General features: G+C 41.5%; 1 pseudogene; it reads left to right on the top strand.

The window, feature by feature from the left end:
- The first annotated feature begins 1000 nt into the window (after nt 1-1000).
- LOC102238665 lies at nt 1001-1766 on the top strand (annotated as a pseudogene).
- The last annotated feature ends 5763 nt before the right edge of the window (nt 1767-7529 follow it).

The raw sequence follows: 7529 nt of genomic DNA, 5'->3' as shown, positions 1-7529 counted from the left end.
TACATTTGAGATGAAAATACTTAACCTAGGGTATAGGAAGTACATACCCTAGGATGAACTTTTTTTAATAGGGTGAAAATACTTAAAATAGGGTATAGGAAATGCATATACAACAAATGTTCCCACTACTCCAGGGGTCTTTTAGATGTGGGGTTATAGTGCTGTTTTAAAATCCAGAGTGATGATTTTACATTCTATGAAATAAAAATTTGATTCCAACTAAATATGTATTTTTTTTCAGGGAGGAATTGAAAACAAAGTGGAGAAAGAATGTAGCTCAAAGAGCTTTGTTTTAGTAAGGATTTGGGGAAATGATCAGAAAATGGTTATAGAATGACATCCTATTTAGGAAGTAGCATTTTGATATGGGATAAAAAATATGCTCTAATATAAAGCTAACCTATCTAGATTAATTATGCAGTTCATGTGTATAGTTCATAATTTGAGAATAATATATTAAAAGCACAGATTAATGCCAGGTTATTTAGAAAAATAGAAAATAAAGAGAAAACAGTTTAGAAGCATAATCCTCAGCCACAACCATTGTCAGTATTTCACTCTGTTTGGTGGGCACCAGTCCTGTGGGTGACGACCAGACTTCCGGAGAACCCAGGGCAGGGCCGTGACTGAGGCTGGAGATTCAGCTGAGGCTGGAGCCAGGCATCGGGATGCAGTACCCTCTAATATGGTGGTTCTCAACCTTCCTAATGTCGCGACCCTTTAATACAGTTCCTTATGTTGTGGTGACCGCCAACCATAAAATTATTTTCGTTGCTACTTCATAACTGTAATTTTGCTACTGTTATGAATCGTAATGTAAATATCTGATATGCAGGATGTATTTTCAGGGGTCGCGACCTACAGGTTGAGAACCGCTGCTACAGTCAGGTCCTGGCCCCACTGCCCCACAGGTGGGGGTGGCAGGTGGGGGGCGTGGCGCGGTGTCTGGAGGGGGTGGGAACAGTTGGGGTGTCCTGGGCTCCCACGTGCAGCCGCTCAGTCGGGGATTCACAGCGCTGGGGTAATCAAGCACCAGCTTTAGGAAATCCAGCAGCATCATCCCGGCCCCTCCACAATGTCCAAAGGTCGTCTGCCTGGTCCCTCCACGATGTTCAGGGCCAGGAGTCCGCCGCAGGGGATGGAGAGTCACGTGAGGAATAACCAAGTGCTGGGAATTGGAAGCGGCTCTGCAAGTGCCCATGCTGTGCATGAATAGCCCAAAGAGTGAAGCAGGAGGACCAGAACCGCCTGTGTGTTCCCACCTCCTTCCAGGCCCATCAGCTCGCCCTGCAGTAGGGCTTACGGCTCAGTGACCTGGATAGACACCCAGAGATCCACCTCACCCTCGATGGTGCTGATGAAGTAGGTGCTGACCTCCATCTCATCACGGGTGGTGGGGGCCACCTGACCTAGGAGGAGATTGTGACGGGCTGTGCCAGCCCCTCATCGCGATGGCTGACTTAGGGAAGTTTCAAAGAACCTTGGGGGTCAGCGGCACAAGGGAATCCCTAGGGAGGTCATCGCCATGGCTTATGTCCCAGTGAGCCGCGCTGGGACTCAGAAGTTTGGGGCATGGTTGAACTTAGAAGGGCGGCAACAAGGCAGGTCCCCTGGTGAGGGATAGTAGGAATTTTATCCACAAACTGGAGTGAAGTGAACACAGCTATCAAAATGACCCCAGGTATGGTGGACACAGGCCTGTTCATCAACGTGGCGCTGAGAGTCTGTTTCGGGATGCAGGTCGCTCAGTGAACATGAGAGAGAAGCCTTTCTTTCTTTCTTTTTTTTTTTTTAAAGAATTTTTGTGAGTTTATTTGAGCCAAACTGTCTACTATGCCAGGAAAGCAGAACCTCAACGAATTGAGATAATGCTCCAGAGAATGGTGGGTTACATCTGTATTTATACATTGCAAAGGAGGGACGTAGGTGGGTTACATGAAATTCATTGGTGATAGATTAAGAAGGTGGGAGAAAGCAAAGTGGGGAAACCCCTGGGATTGGATAAAAAGTAAAATGATGGACACATACTTATGTGGGTGCAGGGACAATTGATAATGAAGGAATTTGTGGTATTTGTCCTGGCACCCAGCACATTTGGTTGTGCCCCAGGGGCTCCAGAAAAAGGGAAGTTACAAGTTACCCAGACACTTCAAGGGTATGTTATCATACATAGATGCAAAAAGACAGATTCAGTTACGGTAAAGGTGGACCTTGTCAGTGAAGATACTGGCCTAGGACGTAACTGCCCATCATAACTGCTTTTAGTTAAAGTTTAATTTCAGACCATCCTTTGTGGTTACTTCAGGTCTCTGAGTTTGCAAGACTGCCATGCAGGCCTCCCCTGAGCTTGTCAGGTTAGCATGTGGCCCCTTTCGTCCACACATCCCCCTTTTGGTCATAAATCAGTCCAAAGGATGCATTGATGACCAACCTTTTGGTTGGATAATGGAGTCCCATGGTGCTAGGAAGGCTCATTCCTAGGATGTCTCAGTGGCAGCATGTCTTGCTGAACAGGTGGACCACTGGGGATGGGGCAAGACCATAACCTTAGATGGCATTTAAGATCGAATGATTATTATTCAAAAAGGGCAGGTAAATGGGAGGCATTCAGATCCTATATGTCCTTGTTAAAAAGTATTCTGGATCATTTCTAATTTTTGAGCCACCATGATCCGAGTCTTTTTGCTGTTTGTCAAGTTTTGTTTTTCTGCATCTAGTATATCATTTACATATAAGGAACAAAAGTATTTATACTAAACCAATAACACCGATTAGGAACAGAAAATGTCTAATACTGGACAAGGAAAAGTCTAAGGGGAACAAGCATCCCAGTCAACTGAAAAACCCTTTCCATGTATTATCATAATTTTTTATTAAGCTAATTATGTTTTCCTCCTTCATCCACTGTCATTTGTACCTTATGATATGTTTGGCCAGATGAATTAAGACTCTCTACTATTTCATTATCTAGAAGCTCCAATTTTCTTCTGGCCAGTTAGTTTCCATAGAAATGACTTCATGGGGAGGATTGAGTTCACTTTCCCAATACATTGGTTTTTCAGTATCAATATTATCAAAGGTTTTATGAACCTCAGGCAAAGTTATTCTGCCTACAATTTCAGTATTACACCATATTCCAGTATTATTTAATGTAAACTTGGTGTTATTACAGTAAAAATCACTGAGAGAAGCCTTTCTGTTGACCCAGCCAGGAATGGAGTGTGTTCACCTGAGTCCCCAGCCCACAGCCAGGTGGACATGCCTCTACGGTAGCCTTGCCTTGACATATCTGTGCCAGGGGGGAGGGCAGCACGGGGGGTGGGGAGTTAAATCCAGTCTTCTTGTATTGTTATTAAATGTCTTTTAAAAAAAGAGAAATATAAACATATTTTTACTATTGAGATATTCCGTTTTTAAGTGAAGTACAATTTGATTTCATGTTTTATGTAAAACATTTACCAAGAAAACAAAAAGAAGTGGCCTGTATTATAAATTTTACCTTGAGCCTGCTGGTTAAGCTTCTGAATATTGAGTTTGCTGAATAATGTAAATCAGAAGTTTTCTTTAAACTGGTAAAAGGAAGGGCCCAGCAGCGGTGCTTCCCTGATGTCTTACTGGAAGCATTGGAGTTTACTTTCCTGCCACACTCCTTGGGTTTTAGTTTTGTTGTGATCATGCACAGTACTTTGTTACACATTTTTAAAAAATACTGTTTTATTGATTTCAGAGAGGAAAGGAGAGAGAGATAGAAACATCAGTGATGAGAGAGAATCATTGACCAGTGGCCCCCTGCACGCCCCCCACTGGGGATGAGCCCTCATCCTGGGCATGTGCTCTGCCTGGAAATCGAAGTGCGATCTCCTGGTTCATAGGTTGACACTCAAGCACTGAGCCACACCAGCCGGGCGCCTTGTTACACATTTTAAGATGTGGTTTACCGAAGTCTGGTGCGTGTAGCATGTGGTATGCAATGACTAAGTGTGAACTACCAGGGGAAACGTGCTGATTCTTCCGTTAAGGCAGTGGTTCTCAACCTTCTGGCCCTTTAAATACAGTTCCTCATGTTGTGACCCAACCATAAAATTATTTTCGTTGCTACTTCATAACTGTAATGTTGCGACTGTTATGAATCATAATGTAAATATCTGATATGCAGGATGGTCTTAGGCGACTCCTGTGAAAGGGTCGTTTGACCGCCAAAGGGGTCGCGACCTACAGGTTGAGAACCACTGTCTTAAGGGTACATTCAGACCCCTGTTGTTGGAAGCAATTGTCCAGAAACACTTGTTAGTACTGCTGTGAAATATGAAACACTTTTAAATGGTTGTCTTTTTGTTGTTAGTATTTTATCTTTTTCTTTATTATTACTTGCATGGTTCAGCATTAGAAGTTCTCACCTCTTTATATTGTTTGAGGGTTGAAATAAAACAGAATGGCGCCCCCTCTCCACCCAAAAAAAATTTCGCTATTTTTTCTTTCAGTTTTTAGTGTGGCTGTATGTGGTTTTTCGCCTATCTTATATATTCTTTTATCCTGTGGTGTTTCCCCCCCTCCCCCGTTGAAAATTGTAAATAAGTACTTTCCATTATTATACATTCTTTTATAAATATTACCTGAGGGAAGTGATTCTCTGTCAGGTCTGGGTGAAGATCTTCATAGTCCCCAAATGGGTAGTCCCGAAGTCTCTTTCAGCTTTGATTTACTTTTAGGCCAGGACCAGGTTGTCCATTATGGTGAGTAGAATAGAGATTGGAAGTCATTTTTTCTGCTGGAGAGACCAAGTTAGCTGCCGGGTCCATCTAATATTTGAGAACATTTTGAATGGAATGATACTCTTATATTTATCCTGGAAAGAGATGCAATCCCAGTTTGAACAGAACCACAATAAAACCTGCAGTCCAGACCTGGGCTATCTCTGATGCCAGGATTCTGGACTCCAGACGCTCTAATGGAAGTCACACTTCGGAATCAAACCCAAAGTGACCCTTTAGGAATAATGGGGATATGATACCACTAATTCTTGTCAGTTCAGGGAGCTCAAGTCTTGCAAACATCATAGACTTTAAGGACAAGTTGACTATAGTCCTTAAGGACAAAACAAAAAATATACTTGCACACACATGGATTAAGTGAATTAATACAAATGTGCTAAGAACAGTTCTTACCACATAGTAAGAATATAAGTATTTGGTATTGGGTGTAGAACTGAAGAGACTTTAAGGCAATGGTTCTCAACCTTCCCAATGCCGCAACCCTTTAATACAGTTCCTCATGTTGTGGTGACCCCCAACCATAAAATTATTTTTGTTGCTACTTCATAACTGTAATTTTGCTAGTGTTATGAATCGTAATGTAAATATCTGATATGCAGGATGTATTTTCATTGTTCGCGACCCACAGGTTGAGAACCGCTGCTTTAAGGCAACCTTTATGTCTGCTGTTAAGTGTATTCGGAGCTTTTTAAATTCAGGAAAGCGTGAATTTCTTTGAATACTGAATAAGCTGAACCAAGTTGAAAATAATGATTAAGCCTATTGCTGCCTCTTCTCCCCGTTCATGTTTTACCAGTTTAACTGAGGACCTTCCTCAGTTTTACACATTTCTTTCATTTAAAAGCTTTTTCTTTTCAATGCCTGGAATAAAATGATGAAGCAGGGGGAATTAGCTCCTAACCTCACTGGTAACTGACAGTAGCAACTTAAATTTAAGGTCCCAGGCTTGTGTTCCTCTAAGGTTTAAAGCTTTCAGGAATAAATGTACTTATTCTGTTAAGAAAATTCTTTGAAGCATGTTCTCATTAGAGAACTTTTATCTTCTGAACTTATAACTTGAACTTGACAAATTTCCCCTCTTACTGCCAATGTAATTGCTTTGAAAGGAATAAAAGCGTATTCCATTTTTAAATTAAAATTTTTTCAATTCTGACATTTTGTTTGTGGTTTATTTGGATTTTCAGGTCTCTAGCAATGTTAATTTTTAAACCTCAGGGTTTAAACTATGTTGAGATCATTGGTCCATTGAGAGTGTAATATTTGAACCTTTGCTCTAGAAATATGTATGTGCATTCAAAATGTATACAGTTTCAGACTTTTCACGAATATCCTGAAACTTATCCATTTATTATTTGTAAAAACTGTTGCTCCTTCTTAGATAATTATTAGTCCGTTTCCATTTAGGTAATGTGTCCCATTGTGTTCAGTTTTGTTAGAATTGAAGTACAGTGCTGTAATGTTTAGTTTACATAACACAAAAGTTCTAGATCCTCTGTTTGTAAAAAATGATAAAGCAAAGGAGGGGCAGTTGTACTAGATGATTTTTGGAGGGTGCAGAATTCAAAGTAGTGGCTACTGATAATGCAAATATAGCTATATCTGTTTTTATTACTTGTCTTTACTTTAAAAAAAAGTAATAGAAATTCTTTTAAAAAAAAACATGTAATTTGGGGGGGGGCATTTCCTTGAATGATGGTTGTTTGATTATTTTTGTGGGTCTTGATTATTTGTTGTGGAATGCTTAAGTGGAATCTAGGTTCCCCTAAATCCCCCATCTCAGGGATTCTGGATCTGCCCTTTGACTAGCTGTATATCTTTTAAAATGTGGGGGAACCAGATCTTTCAAGGCCTTTCAGTAGTCTGGGCTTCTTTCAGGGTCTGCGTGCAGTTCCTTAAAGAAATGCTGGTCTATCCAGCCTTGGGATGTCGGAGGTTATAAAATTTTCTCTTATTCTTCTCTTCCCTGATGCCCACCACCTTGTGATTTCATAGGCTCCTGACACCGTCTTCGCCTTTGGTGATCTATCCAGTGTCATGACTTTAATGTAATCCAACATCAACACTCTACTGATGAGTGATAAATTTATGTCTCTAGGCCAGACCTTTCTCCTGAAATCTAGACTTCAGTGGGTAACTAACTGTCTTCTTAACAGCTCCATTTTGAATTAGCATCTCAAAATCAATATGTTCTAAACTGGATTCCTGTTACTTCTCCCCAGAATCGTCCCCTTTTCAGTTGATAGTCCACCTTGCAAAAGCCTTGGCATTATTCCTGATTCCTCTCTTTCTGTCACACTCCATGTTTAGTCATTAGTAATGTTTGCCTCAATCTTTGTTATATATCCTGAATCCAACTACATCTCACTAACTCCACTGCGACTGTTACTGGCATTGGAATTCTTGGGTTCCCTAAGATAGAAATTGAGAGGAAACCCCAGAGAAATAGCCAGACAGATTTTATTAAGCTTATGCTTGAGCACAAGGGAGGCAGCACAGAGGAAAGGGAGGTCCTCTGAACTGATTTGGGGGCTGGCTCTGCTTGGCTGCTTTTATCAGCCGGGGGCAAAGTGGGCTTACTTGAAAGGGTGGGCGTTTTGAAAAAGGCAGGCTTGCAGGATTTTCCATTTCCGAGTAGGGTGGCTTCCTTCTCCAGCTGTGTTCTCTGGTAACTGTGTTGCACCTGCGCTTGTGGGGGCAAGATGGGACTGCTCATCACCACTACCCTAGGGAGGACCTATAGCGGTCAAATCTTGATCG

Source organism: Myotis brandtii, unplaced genomic scaffold, assembly GCF_000412655.1.
Source record: "Myotis brandtii unplaced genomic scaffold, ASM41265v1 scaffold209, whole genome shotgun sequence".
NCBI lineage: Eukaryota > Metazoa > Chordata > Mammalia > Chiroptera > Vespertilionidae > Myotis > Myotis brandtii.
The sequence above is the reverse complement of the archived record's forward strand: the minus strand, read 5'-3'. Positions and strand labels throughout refer to the sequence as shown.